The 15,928-nt window shown below is 39.4% G+C and overlaps 1 pseudogene; it reads left to right on the top strand.

The window, feature by feature from the left end:
* Positions 1-9,483: 9,483 nt before the first annotated feature.
* LOC119533021 lies at positions 9,484-14,000 on the top strand (annotated as a pseudogene).
* The last annotated feature ends 1,928 nt before the right edge of the window (positions 14,001-15,928 follow it).

Raw genomic sequence — 15,928 nt, 5'->3', positions numbered from 1 at the left:
TAGTTATAAAGTCATTTTAGTCATTTAGAATAGGATTAGCTATATGTTAAGGTAGCAAAACAAATTTATCAACGTAGACATGAGGGCACACATAGCAGAAAAAAATAAAAAGCATGTGAAAATTATCACAGCCATAAAATGATTAAGTAAATTCAGAAGGCTGCAAATAAGTCAGCATTACTATTCATACAGTTTGAAAGAGGTACATGACAGGCAAATGAAAAGGAGGGCCAAATCAATTCCAGAAGATCTTAGTATGTCCTGCAAAGAAATCTAGACTTTATTAGGAAAAGAATAAGAAGAATACATATCATTATAGTTTTTTGAATGATTTTCAGAGCTCCTGTTTTGAAGACAGTGGAGGGAAACTGATTTATGCTAGTGTTGCTGGAACTGAAAAAGAACTGTAAGCACCATCTTATATTCACATTGTAACCAAAAATTTAAATTGGAAAAGACTATAAGGTTATATAAACTGATATATATATAAGCACATATATGTATACACACATACATATATATATATATATATATGTGTTCTTAAAAAAGGATTATTGGATAAAGAAATTGGTTGTAAATATATACCATCTAAATCAGATTCAGTTTGTCAACTCTGTGTCTCATGATCATTCCACTTATTGTAGGGTGCCCTCACTCACTGCCTATATTTTTCTTGTCCTGCCATTAAACACTCTGCTTTCCAGTATTTACTCACATCATACTAGCTTCTCATTCTGTTTAACTACTGCTTCCATTACTATCTCAAAAATATTTTTTGTGGGTATCCTTGTTTCTTCCAGATAACTTCATTCTTCCAGAATGCTCATGTCTGTCATCAACAATCTCACTAGAATGGTTTCCTTTTCTCTGTAAGTTTCTTATGGAGTACCCTAAAATTTCTAATTATTTTCTTGGTTTATGTATCATATTTAATATTTTGACTTCATCAATTCTGAGCACCCCCAGATCTCCTTATTATGTGAGGCAGGTAATTTAGGGCTACCACTTTCACTAAATTTATTTTTACCAAGAAAAATAGTCAGGCTTATTCTGGGCAGACAAGCTGGAAGAATTAGCACATTGAAATGATGATCCATGCATTCTATTACCACAATTCTCTTGGGGAATTGTTCATTCCTCAAATAAAGTTATTATTTCACTATTAAATTCCACTAAAATAGATTTTTTTATCCTCCTAATTAATATTTCAATTTATTTTTCAGTGGGTGTGCTTTGTGTTACTGAGTTCTAAAACCATGAGGCTACTGCTTAATGTGTTGCTTTATGTTTGATAACAACAGTAGTAGGGACAACAAGAGCAGCAATAGCCACCTGTTCATTTCCCAGGGCTACTGTAACAAACATCAACTGGCTAGAGATCTTAAACAACAGAAGTTAATTTTCTCACAGTTTTGGAGGATAGAAGTCCAAATTCAAGGTATTGGTAGTCTCATGCTTTCTCTGAAGTTTCTAGCATTGTGGTGATGGCTTTCCAGCAATCCATAACTCTATCAAATGGCCATCATCTCCTTCTGTCTCCTACTGCTCCCAATTTCCTTTGCTTATGAGGACTCTCATCATACTGGATTAAGACACACCCTGACTTAGTATGGCCTCAACTAATAACATCTCCAAGCATCCTATTTACATGTGAGTTCACATCCATATGTCTAGGAGTTAGGACATGTCCTTGTGGAGACATGATTAAACCACACCATCTTATGCTTTGTTTTCACAGAATTAGAAGCATGCATGCACCTTGTAGTCTTCTTAAAAACTGTGATAAACCACTATTTTCCAGAATGTTAAAATTTTGTAAAATGGAAATTATCAGAAATGTATATTTCTATAAGAATATGTTAAGGAAGAAGCATGCCATACTAACAATGATTTGATGTGCAATATAACCACAAGCTTAAAAAGGGAAAAAAAAAGCATTTCCTTCAGGACATGTTCTGAACAAGTGAGGAATAAAATTCTACTGTTTTACTTCTGTTTCATCAGGGAAAGAAATGCTCTCTAAGTTTAGATCTAAATCAAATTAATAGAAAAAATATCCATAGCATCAGAAATGTATTATTATTGCTAAGTTTGTATATTCACTTGCTGTTCAGTAAAAATCATATTGACTTCCTATTGCTTTTGTGAAAAACAAAGGCAAAGACTGAAGAGTTGAGTTTGACAGGAAAAAAAGAGTCATTTTTTTAAAAGTGACTTTAGAGGATTTTTTACTATTGAAAAAAATCACATAAAATGTGGTTTTCAACAAACATAAACAAAATGGCAAGAGTGAAATAAAAAATATACATAAATAACCATTGAGAAATTATTAGTTGTTGACAAGATCAAGGATTTGTAATGTTGAATATTGCTTCTCTTCCAACTTACCTGTAATTCCCTTCATCACCACACCTTTAAAAATTCTATTACACCCAAAACATTATGTTAGAGTTTTGCATTGTAGGAAGATAGATTCTGCACACTATGTTGAGTGAGGTGTCATACAGACAGTATAGCAGCCAACAAAGATGTAGATCACTAATGAAGATTAATTTTTCAGCATAAAAGAAGAAAGGAAAACATGCAAATCCTTTAACCCATGTCTACAAAATACTGTTTCCACATGGCTTGTGGAATTGTGGGAGAACAAATTTTGGACTTAGACTGCTAGTTCCATGATGCTTGAGTAATTTAATATGAATCATTATGAAAGGAGAACCCTCCCCAAACTCTGGGGAAATCATGCATGTTCAGGGTATCTGCAAATTTCTAGAAATTTTTGAGCTAGAAAAGCATTTTCTAAAATAAAAGATTTTTAAAATAGAACAAGAAAAAGCAGAATAATCAGAAATACAAAAGTTTGCATTTTTTAGTTGCATTGAATAATCTCTTTGGATAAACAGTATAACACTATAATTAAATATTTATTCAGCTCATTGGTTTCTAGCTAAAAGGCACTCAGGAAAATACTACATTTGTTAGTATATTTATTACTTGTCAAACAATAAAATTCAATTCTTCTTCATTTCTCTTGCTGCAAAGGATTTCAAAGAACTTTTTCTTTGAATTGTATATAGGTGTGTGTGTATGTACATGTATAGACAAATGTATTTACGTATGAGTGTGTGTGTATGTGCATATATCTCACTCAGGTATTTTATAGTTAAAACATTGCCATTTGTTTAAATAAACCTACAGTTTTGAAAACACTACATATAAAATAAAGCACTATTGTCCAAAGCTCCTTTCTTTAATATGTAAAATATCCACTTATGTTTAGCATGGTATAAGTGGAATAATAGGTCACTCAGAGAATAATTTGTAATACTTATGAAAATATTTATCTCAGTTTCTAATTTGTTAAATCCAGAGTGTTTAGAAAATTCCATTTCTGACCTCCTCAGACTAGTAACAGTCTTGCTCCTGTCTCAGTTTACTGGCTGCTGAAACAAATACCATGCAATGTGTTGGCTTAAACTACAGGAATTCATTAGCTCACAGTTTTAAGGCTAGGGAAAGCCTGAAATGAAGGCATAACAAAAGCTATACTTTCTCCCAGAAGACTGTCATTCTTGGACTGGATGCCAGTGATCCTTGGTCCTTGACTTTTCTGTCATGTAGCAATGCACATGGCAGCCACTGCTGGCTTTTCTGGGTTTAATTGACTTCTGGCTTCTTCTTGTGGCTTTCTCTCTGCATGCCTGAATTATATTCATGTGAAAGAAAGGGAGCACACTCCATCCTCAGTGTTCATGCAAAAGAAAGTTTTATTCTACTCATTTCTACAGGTCTTTATAGCATACAAGGTAGTTTCCTACGTGACTGTTTTCAGGTATTTCAGGGAGGGTACATTTTTTCTAAAGCCATAAGGTGTATTTACACATCTTTAATCTCAAGGGGCAATTTCTTTGGGGGCTAGATGGGAAACAGTAGGGGCAGGAGACAGGAGCATCAACGGAGCCCGGCAGGAGCTCAGAGACTATTCCCTTATCTAAATTGCAGTCCACCTTCAGACATACAAAGCTTTTGGCCTTTTCCTAGCCCAGTGTCTGCCTTCAGACATCTGGAGCTTGGGGAGGCCCTGCTCTATAGTTTGTTAAGCCAGGGGACCTTCTGTGTCTCCACATCTCCCCCCTGTTTATTATGATTACAATTTGGTGTAGTGACATAAAGCTTATTCATAGGGATATCATGGAGGTTCTGGGAATGGGTGCAACATCTTCTTAGGCTGGTCCATCTGCACTGGAGTTCTAAAAGCAAAACACAAAACACAGCAATAGGTAAGAGCCATTTAGTTAGAGAGGGTAGAGAAAACATGTGACCCCAGGAGCTTGGGCCTAGCTATTGCAAATGATTTTGTAGAATTATACATACCACACCGTATAGTTAGTCTATGAAAAACATGCCCAAGCCACCAGAGTGTACACTGAGGTGGCCAGGCGTTAAGCTGGGGAGCAGGAAAGCTTGGTGAGTCATTGGTCCAAACAATAGGTTCAGAGGACTTGACTACAAGGCATGTATGATTATTGTTCCAATGAACCAACTGCGTATGATTACTAGACTGTAGGTATATCTTTATCATGTCCGGTTGGGCAAGGAGGGTCAGGAGCTGGCATGGAAGTCTTACTTTGAGAGTTTGCATGCCCCCTACTACTATAAAGGTGAGTGCATGAGAGGTATTATGTAGCCAAGGGCGATTGCAGGGTTTGATGCAGTATTTTACATTACGAGATACACAGAGGGGCAGCACAGAGGAGGCAGAGGATATATTACTATTTGCTAAAATCTAGTGGCTGCCATTAAGTAAAGGGCCACTAGGTGGTACATTTATTCCACCCAGCTAAGTGGTTGCATTGTTAGAAACAGGAAAGGGGGTATCCACCCATGTAATGGGGTGGAATAAAGGAGGATCTGAAATGTGTGCCCAATACAGGTGGGCTGAAACACATTGAAGTGGAGAGAGCAATAAGATTGTAAAGATAAATGTTACTGCACTCTGGCAATGGATATTAGACACCATTGCCAGGAACAATGTTTCTGGAGTTACAGGAGTGCCAGTTTTTTGAAGTACTACTTCAGCCTTTTGAGTAGTTTTCTTCAGGGCTCCCCACATCATCAGTGGGGCTTGCTGGGTTTTTGGCAGTTTCATCGTTGGTGGAGCTGTCTCCTCCATCTTCAGGTTGTGCAGTTCGGGAATCGGATTTGGCTTCATCCATGCCATGCCACGGTTTGATGTGTCTTGCTGGGAATCCACTGGGGACCTGCTGAGGTGGAGACACAAGCATATCCCCACTCCCAAGTTAATAAGAGCACTGGTCCTTCCCAGTGTCCGGTTTGTCTATTTTTCCAGAGCACAGGAGGCTTCACCATTTCTGTATTTTTTGTTTCACATGGCACATGGAAATGGTGCTGTGCTGCTGTCAGTCCATCATCTGAGAGATTTAAAAAAATTAAGAACAAATAGGGCTTTAGCTGTTCTTGCAGAGGGATCCATATTCCCCCTTTTTGTTTTAAAAGACATGTTTTTAGAGTGCGATGAGCACGTTCAATGATAGGTTGTCCTGTAGGATTAAAGGGAATGCCAGTTATATGTTGTATAGACCATTGAGAACAAAAAGTATGAAAATGAGAGGAAGTGTAGGCAGGGCCATTGTCAGTTTTAAGTTGATGTGGGTGTCCAAGGACAGGAGAAGCCTGTAATAGAAAGTGACAAACATGAATTGTAATTTCACCTGAGAGAGGGAGTGCAAAGAGAAATCGAGAGTATGTGTCAATAACAACATGAAGAAAATGGAGACGGCCAAATGGGGCGAAGTGGGTGACATCTGTCTGCCAAATGGCATTGGGCAGAAGGCCTCAGGGATTAGTGCCATAGACAGGTGGTGCTAAATTATGTATTTGGCAGGAAGGGCAACTACGGATGATATCTTTGGCTTGTTGAGCTGTTAAATCAAACTGTTTTTGTAAACTGCACCAGTTCTGATGAAAGAATTGGTGAGACTCAACAGCGGGGTGCAGGAGTGATGATACAAGGAGATCAGCTTGTTGATTACCATATGTTAAAGATCCTGGTAGAGAAGTGTGAGAGTGAATATGCATGATAAAGAAGGGGTGATGGTGGGCTCAGATTAGCGTTTGTAACTGAAGGAATAGAAGAAGAATAGGTGCTGAGCAGCTACAGCTGACAAGAGCAGTTTCTATGTGTTATACAGAATAAACTGCATAGGCAGAATCAGAAACAATATTGATTGGGTTGTTTGGAAAAGTTTGAAATGCTAAAATGAGAGCACCAAGTTCAGCCTGTTGGGTAGTAGGATAGCTATGTTCTATGTGAGAAAGAGTGGAGGTCCAGATGGCTGCTTTCCCAGTTTTTCCTGATCCATTGGTGAAAACTGTGATAGCATGAGGAATGGGATGAGTAGAAGTAATGCGAGGAAAGACAAAAGGCATAAGGCAAAAAAAGGTTAATAACAGATCTGCAGGAAACTGAAAATTAAACTGTCCAGGATAATCATAAATAGCTGCTTGTAAAGAGGTGGAACAAGAAAGCACATGAGTAAACTGATCTTTGGTAATAGGCAAATAAATACAATTAGGTTCATTACCGGTAAGATGAATAACACATCTGCAACCTTTGATGATAAGCTGAATAAGTAAGTCAATATACGGGGAAAGAGATTTCATTGGGGAGTGCCCAAGGAAAAGCCATTCAAGAATGTGGAGTGAAGGAGAAAGTTGTCCAATCAATCCAGTGGGAGAGTCATCTGTCTGTAAAATAAAATATGTTACAAGAAGCTGTGGATTAATGCGGTTAAGAGAGCAATGTTGAATGGCTTGTTCAACAAGAAGCAATTCTTGTCAGCAGCCAGCAGTAAGGGTGCAGAGACTGTGAAGGTTGGAATCTCCCTTTAACAAGGAAAAGAGATGCTGTAATTGATAAGTTGGGATACCAAGCAAGGGACAGAGCCAGTTAATATTACCCAAGAGTTCTTGCAATTCATTGAGAGTAGGCTGATCAGAGATTTTAAGGCAGATATGCTGGGGCGCTGTGTTAGCGCAGGACACTAAATAGCCAACATACTTCCAAGGTTCTGTTTGTTGAATTTTCTCAGGGGCGATAAACAAGCCCACTGCTGTGAGAAGGTCTTTTGTAAATGATAATAAATGAGCCAAGAGATTATCGGTTGGCGCACTAAGCAAAATGTCATCCGTATAGTGGATGAGTTTACATTCTGGGAATTTGTCACGAGCTGGACATAAAGCTTGACTAACGTAAGACTGACACATTTGTAGGGCTATTTAGCATGCCCCGTGGCAAAACTTTCCAATGAAACCGCTGGGCAGGGATCTCGTTGTTAATGGCAGGTAAGGTAAATGCAAAAGGCTTTCTATCTTTAAGATGTAAGGGAATAGAATAGAAACAGTCTTTTAAATCTATTACAATTATTGGCCACTGCTGCAGAAAGCAAGCGGGTGAAGGGATTCCTGGTTGAAGGGGCCCCATGGGTTCTAGACAAGCGTTAATTGTTCACAAATCATGCAAGAGGCGCCACTTCTCAGATTTCTTTTTTATGACAAAAATAGGAGAATTCCATGGGCTGGTAGATGGCTCAATGTGTCCAAGATTTAATTGCTCATGAACTAATTGATGAGCTTGATATAATTTCTCTGAGGTAAGGGGCCATTGCTCCACCCATAAGGGTTTGTCTTGGAGCCAAGTTAAAGGCAAAGGTTCAATGATAATTTTTGGAGCAGTGGCCCTTAGGATAAATTTTTCTGAATTGTCATATTCCATTAAGATAATAAGTCACGTCCCCACAAATTAATGGGGATCAGTAAGATTAGAGGCTGAATTGTAGCAGAATGGCCTGCATTGTGACATTCAAGGGGAACTGTGCTTTGGGCACAGGAATTTATTTCCCCAATTCCGGTAACTGGGGTATCTTGTAAGACTTTTAGCCAGGTAGGTGGCCAGAATTGTAAGCTAATGATTGAAATATCAGCTCCAGTGTCGATCAAACCCTGAAAGGCTCATCCCTGTAAGTAAATGGTTAATGTAGGACGGCCCTGCTGAATTTTTTCTACCCAACACACTTTAGGTCCGGTGCTACCAAAACCCTTTAGCACTGCGTGTGGCATTTTTAGCCTGCGGATCCTAAAAAGGCAATAAGAGCAATTGTGCAATAGCAGATTGAGCAGGTGAAAGATGGATACCCATGCAAGAAAGGAGAACTTGAATTTCACCACAATAATCGGCATCAATAACACCCGTATGAACAAAAAGACCTTTAGAAGTTAGATTTGATTTTCCTAAGACCAATCCAACTAAACCATGAGGGAGTAGCCCATAAACACCGGTACAAACTTTTCTAATGCCATCTGACTCCTTTATGAGTAATTCATGGAGACAGGGTAGGTCCAATCCTGCACTGCCGGAGGTGGCAACCGCAAGGGCATCAACTCTGGGTTGTTCGGGTTGGTAACTTGATATACTGTTTGTCTCTGTTTGTGGCGGTTTGTCATTGAAGCTCCGGTGCTGAAGGGGCCCTGGAGCTGGCCCCCTCAGGAGTTTCCTGAGTCTAACAGGGCTCCATCATGATCCCATTTAGAATTACATTGATTAGCCCAATGAAATCCCTTTTTACAGTGGGGACAGGGCTTAGGGGGCCTAGAGACATTATTAGAGGGCCCCTTATTTGGGGAGCCTGTCAGAGGCATGTTCTTTTGAGGACATTGTCTTTGGAAATGTCCTGGCTGGCCACACCAAAAACACACATTGGACATGGTTCTAGGCGGGCCATGCATAGCAGCTGCAAAAACCCATGCTTTGTGAGTCTCAGTGTCCACCAATTGGCATGCTTTGATAAGATCACCGATAGTCTGTGCCTTAGCATGGATAGGACTCATGGCTTGTTGGCAATCTGCATTAGCATTTTCAAAGGCTAATTGTAAAAGAATGACATTAGCCATGCCACAATGGCTAATCTGCCATCCTATGGCCTTTGTTAGCTAGTCAACAAAATCCGCAAAAGCTCTTGTGAGCCTTGGTGGATATTAATGAAAGAGTCTTGTGCATCTGTCCCTGAATCTGGCAGTCGCTCCCATGCTCGCATGGCACAAAGTGCCACCTGTTGATAAGCATTATTTGGCCAATTTAGTTGTTGGTTGACATCTTCATATTGGTTGTGCCCTTGGAGCTGGTCTGTGGTAATATTTACCCCTGCTAAGTGATTATGACCTGCCTGTTCCACGCAACATTCATCAAACTCTGTACACCACAGCAGATAAGCACTAGACTCTAGAATGGTATGAGCTAAGGAATTCCAATCCCAAGGGGTTAAGGCATAGTCTTCAGACAAGGCTTGCAGTATCTCTTTAGTAAATGGGCTTGTGGCACCATTTTCTCGGACACTTTTTCTGAGTTCTTTATAAGTTTGATAGGGTAATGGCTCCAACATTCTTTGGTTTTGCTGGTTAAGCATAATGGGGCATACAAGGTCACCAGCTAATGCCACTTCACGCAGTTTTGTAAAACAGGTGCAGCACCTCTGGAAGTGGATGGCGGCGACAAGCGGCGGCCGTGAAGGCGGAGGTAAAGGAGAAAGGGGAAGGAGCAAGGCTATGGTCTTTCCCTGCTGCCTTTATCAGCTGGCTGCATGGGCACAGAGGGCTTGGGTGGCGGGAGGGAATCATCGGGGAGAGCGGCAGTTTCGTTTTTAGAGACCTCAGTTTCAGAATGCTCAGTCTCGGCAATATGAAGACGGGCCAGGGCAGTGTGAATAAGAGCCCATGTAGTAAATGTTTCAGAGGAAACTTTTTGTCCTCGCTTAAACTGGCGCTTTAAATTTCATCCAATGTGCTCCCACACATCTAAGTCTAACGTGCCTTCCTCAGGAAACCAGGGGTTATACTGAACCACCTCATGCAATAAAGAATACAAATTATCTTCTGAAACAGAAGCTCCACTAGCCTGCAGCAGCAATTGTAAAACTAACACATACTGGTGCAGGGGAACACTGAGAGACTGACCCATATCGTTGAGTGGCTGAAACTTCTGACCCACCGTGAGACAACTGACTTGTACTTACTGTGCAGATTCCAAATGTCATGGTCAGGATTGGTGAGCCTCACACGGGGTGCCAATTGTGAAAGAAGGGGAGCACACTCCATCCTCAGTGTTTATGCAAAAGAAAGTTTTATTCTACTCATTTCTGCAGGTCTTTATAGCATACAAGGTAGTTTCCTACATGACTGTTTTCAGGTATTTCAGGGAGGGTACATTTTTTCTAAAGCCATAAGGTGTAGTTACATATCTTTAGTCCCAAGGGACAATTTCTTTGGGGGCTAGATGGGAAACAGTAGGGGTGGGAGACAGGAGCACAGAAGGAGCCCAGCAGGAGCTCAGAGACTATTCTCTTATCTAAATTGCAGTCCGCTTTCAGACATGTAAAGCTTTTGGCCTTTTCCTAGCCCAGTGTCTGCCTTCAGACATCTGGAGCTTGGGGAGACCCTGCTCTACAGTTTGTTAAGCCAGGGGACCTTCCATGTCTCCACACATTCTGCTTATAAAGGACTCCAGTGATAGGATTAAGACCTATCCTGATAAAATTGGGCCACACCTTAAGTGAAGTAGCCCCATAAAAAAGGTGCTATTTACAATGAATTCACACTCATCGGAATGGTTTAAGATTAAGAATGTGTTTTTCTGGGGTACGTAGGTACAAGCCACCACACTCTCTCACCCAAAGCAACTATACACATTGACTAAATATATGAGGCAAATGCTTTTGTGACTTGAGAAAAAAGAAGTCTAGGTCAGTGATTCTTAAACAAAGATTTAATATAGGGTAAATGCTATTAATGCTATGGCCATCTACATGAAGTCATTTTCCTGTCATGATAAAGGAATTTGAAACAAAGTGGAATGGCAAACTCACAAAGATAAGGAGATAGAAATTACTATTCTAAGAATATAAAGGAACTTGAACTTTTAGGGCAGGGTATCAGAGAAGATGCAGAAATACAGATTGGGGCCTTGGAGATATCTTCAAGGATTATCACAGGGTTTGATCAACTGCTGCCAGTGCTGGTGCAGGACAGGACAATATAAGGCTTGACAGAGATTCCTGCTATGAGTGAGGATTAGAGCTGAGCAGTGATAGCAGAGGTCATGCAGTGCTGTGGCATATTCAGGTTTCCACTCTTTCTGAATATAAAGACTTCACTGAGTATAAAGAACTAACAAAGTCATGTGAAAATTCAGGTGAAACTCAGAAAGGCCAAGCCTTAGGAATAATGACCACCTTTTACATCATTCATAATAGAAACAGATTTGCCCTAACAAAATTCTAATGAAAGCTAAAGAATCCATCATTGATTTAATTGCCTTCTAGAAAAACAAGTACCCTTTAAAGAAATATGAGATAATCCAGTTTCCCTATGGTGCATAATCACAATATGTAGATTACATTCAGAACATAATGGATATGCCAAGAAGCAGGAAGATGTGACCCAAATGAAGGGGAAAAAAACAATCAATAGAATCTCTCTGAGATAATCCAGATGTTTTAATTAGCAGAAAAAAAATTTATGCAATAATAAATACATTTAAAAATTTAAGGAAACATACAGTCATGGTAAGTGAATTGAAGAGTATATCAGGAGACAAATGGAAACCTTTAAATAAAAAATAAAATCCCAGAGCTGAAAAGTTCAATAGCTGATACATTATATTCTTTGGTTGGGCTTTACAGCAGATTGGAAATTGAAGGCTAGGTTGTTTAATTTGTAGACAGATCAGAAGTTATCCAATATGAAGAACAGAGGGAAAAAGCATTCAACAAAATGAATAGATTGACTATATCCCCAGTGACCTGTGGAACAATATCAAATAGATTAAAATATGTAAAATTAGTTTCCCAGAGAAGGATGAAAAAGCAAAAGGTTCAGATAAAACTAATTTTAAAACTTAATAGCTTGAATTTTGCAAATTAAGTTAAAACTATCAATTTACCTATTCAAAAAATCAGCGAATCTAAGCAGGATAAAAATCAAAATAAATCACACTTTGCCAATTAATAGACAGTCAAATTTCAAATATAAGGAAAAATATATTTCAAGGATCCAGAGAAAAGAAGACACAATGTATGGTGAATGACGTCTCATCAGAAACAACCAAAGTGAAAAGACAATGTAATGAAATATTTAAAATTATGAGTGGGAAATTCAGTCACCTCAGCAAATTAAGGGTGAAATAAAATATTAAAAAAGTTGGTATATGAAATCTGAGAGGTTTTATATTTAGAAGACATGCAAAGAAAATTCTTCAGTCTGAAAGAACTACACTAACTACATGAGATCTTGGTTCCAGAGAATGAGAGTAAATAGTAAATATTTGAGAAAAGATTAAAGGTATCTCTCTGTCTTTCTCTCTCTCTCTATCTCTCTCTCTTCATTGACTTGATTTGAAAGAAAACTGACTTTAAAACAAAATTAATTGTATTATGGGGTGCTGCATTAAAGACAGACAGGCCCTCTTTCTCTCTCAGCCCACTCAGCAGGTAAACCCACCGCTCTCTCCACTATGTGGGACAAGACTCCCAGGAGTATAAACCTCCCTGGCAACACGGGACATGATTCCTGGGGATGAGCCTGGACCCCACATCATGGGATTGAGAAAATCTTCTTCACCAAAAGGGGAAAGGAAAATGAAACAAAATAAAATGTCAGTGGCTAAGAGACTTCAAATGGAGTTGAGAAGACTCTGGAGGGTATTCTTACATGCTATGTGGATATCCCTTTTTAGTTTTTAGTGTATTGGAATAGCTAGAAGGAAATACCTGAAACTGTCCAACTGCAACCCAGGAACCTTGATTCTGTAACTATGCTACAGACAATTGTGTAACTAAGTAGCTTACAGGGTGTGACTGTGATTGTGAAAACCTTGTGGCTCACACTCCTTTTATCCGATGTATGGACAGCCAAGTAGAAAAATGGGGACAAAAATTGAATGAAAAATAGGGTAGGGTGGGGGATGGAATGTTTTGGGTGTTGTTCCATACTTTTATTTTTTTTCTTATTTTTCTTTTTTTGAAGCAATGAAAAGGTTTAGAAATTGTGGTGATGAATGTACAACTATATAATGGTACTGTGAACAATTGATTGTACACTGTGGATGATTGTGTAGTATGTGAATATATCTCAATAAAATTGAATTGAAAAATCTGGGATGCTGTTGCAGAGTCCATAACATGCCCCAGGGCCCACACGGCTGTCAGTCAGCAGCTTGGCGGAGGGGCCGGGGCTGACTCGCTGCCTCCCTGCTCCCCTGTTCTTTCCCTGATCTGGCTCTGAGGCCTCAGAGGCAGCGTGGCCATCTGGCGCTCAGAACCCTATTGCCTGCAGCATCCTTCTGGCGCCTTGTCTCAGAGCTGCGGGGGTGGGGCTGCAGGAGAGAATCTGCAGGGCTCTTGGGTGCAACAGCATTTTAGCAATAAAGGGAACCGGAGCGCCGTTCCAGCCTCAGTGTCTGTTTATAATGATGAGGTGGAAAAAGTGCTGCTGGACGTCTACCATGAATCGAGCCATAGCAGCTACAAGAGCTTTCACTGTGACAGCCCACCTGGGCTATCCCAAGATGCTAATAGAGCTTCTGAGACAGACGCACAGCATTGGAGAGTAAAACAGCTCTTGGTCTAACAAAGATTATATTGGGAGAAGGAAAGTAGTTGAAAGCATCTTGAAGAAAAATTCAAATTGAATATCGGGTTGGTCTAGTCGGTCACAAAACACTCTCTTCCCCAAAGAAATTCCTCTTTAAACATCCAGGTGCACAGCCACTCAGCATGAGGAACACAAGTATGATGAAGAAAGGGGGCATTCTCTCAACAGAATCGTTAAAGGTTTTCCCTCCATCTCTGCTGCTCTTTCATCTGCTGGCCATTGGATTGGGGAACTATATTGGAAGGCACCTGACAATCTCAACCAGCACTTTTCGATGAAGAATCGGAATCTGACTTTGTTCACGTAGTGAGGATTTACATCTGAGCTTGAAACCAGCTAACTGAAGAGAGACCTTGACCCTTGGGTGGCTGCATGACTGGTGTTTATTTGTTCTGTGAATGCTGTGTTCCTAATTTTGTGAAGTGAAAGGATAGAAACTAAACCCACACTAACCTGTGATCATACCTGTGGATTGATAATAAGCAAGTCAGACTGATAATACTGACTGTGCTATCTGGTAGTCATTTTTCTTTGTAAATGACAAATATCTAAGTATAAATAACTTTAATACCCTGGTCATGATATATATAGCATTTTAACAAAAATCATCTATAAACTTAATTCAGTTAAGACACTTTATACTTCAAAATAATTTAAAATGTTGATATTGAAATAATGTTGATATTACATTAAAGAGCTTGTCCAAAATAAATTCCATGGCCTTATATTTTATTCTCATGCTATCCAAGAAAACATTATGTGCTCAATTTAAATGGATATGGGTTGTCTACTAAAGACTACACTTAAATGTGCTCATTGTTCTTTAAGTAAGAAATAGAAAATCAAGGCACAAACACAAACTCCTAGATGCAGTTTAGGTACTATGTTTGCTTTTGCAGTGGAATAAGTTGAGTCTTCAGCTGTTAAGTAATATTTTTGGGCTATCCTTTTTTGGCACCTGCTCACTGTTTTGCTCCTCATCACTGTAAACTGCTGAATTTAACCTCATCTTTTGTGTGCTCTTAAAAGACTGGAAATAGAAAAAATAAGTCTTTTCCAAATGCCAAACTTCATAAAAGCTCTTTGGTTAACTGCTTGCCCCCCATCATCTGGGCTCATCGTCTGTTAATCACAGCACCATACTTCACTGTACATATGCTATTGTGTATTTGTTTCACTTTTCCACATTTCATGCAGTTGTGTTAAAATAAATCTAACATTTTAATTCTTTAAAAAATAGATTTAAATTATATAACATCTTTCTCATACTTTTTTTTCCTGACAAGGATTCCTAGCCCAAGCATGGATTTGGATTTTCTGGCAGCAGAGCTTCAACTAGCACCATTAAGACTTACAGGATGACTGATATATGGGCAAAGAATCCCATATAACATAAAATTCAACCAGAGGACTAACTTCAAAGTAAGTTTTAATGAGGAGTTTGACTCCATTTTGTTTTGTTGGACTGCTGACAGCTTTTAAGCCTCACCATTCCCTCTTCCCCTTATGTCCCATATTTGGACAAACTGATAAGAAAGCCTGGGTGATTCCTTCCTTGGCACTGCTGGAGATTCAAACCACCAGAAGTCTCTGCCCATAGGTGGAAACTTTCACCCTGGGCTTACCCACTATCATAATAAAAATGCATGACAATATCCTTTCCTTACTTTCTCAAGATATTTTGGACCTGCTTAAGAGCTTGCCATAATCTCCCCAGAGATCTTAATTCATACCCTCTGGTTGTGCATGGGTTATCATCAGTCTCAGCATCTGTACCAAATTTGGGGAGGCAGCTCTCAAGATTTCTTAGGGTGTTCACTATCATGGAATCCTCTGATCATCTCACATTACACAAAATCCAAAATGAGTATGCCTGACAGAGCATAAAACTACAGAGAGCAGATTTGAAATGCCATATCAGGGATGATATTATGCAAAGATGGGGCTCCATCTTTCAAGATGCAATATGTGCAATATAGCAATATAGGCATATTGTGCTATTGGAGGATCACATGTTTCTGGGGACCAAAGAGGAGGAATACCCACTAACCCACTGTCCTGCAAGGTTAAAAATGCTTATCTCCAAAACTTATGCATTCTTGGCAGCAGACATAGCAAGCAACCCAGTCAACTATAAGCTCAGCAGCCATCTGGGCATTTTGTACTCTTTCTGTCCCCTGGAACCAGTAGGTAAGAAAAGCACTCA

Source organism: Choloepus didactylus, chromosome 4 (assembly GCF_015220235.1).
Source record: "Choloepus didactylus isolate mChoDid1 chromosome 4, mChoDid1.pri, whole genome shotgun sequence".
In the NCBI taxonomy this organism is placed as follows: domain Eukaryota; kingdom Metazoa; phylum Chordata; class Mammalia; order Pilosa; family Megalonychidae; genus Choloepus; species Choloepus didactylus.
Note: the sequence above shows the minus strand (reverse complement) of the source record. Positions and strands in the feature narration are given on the sequence as shown.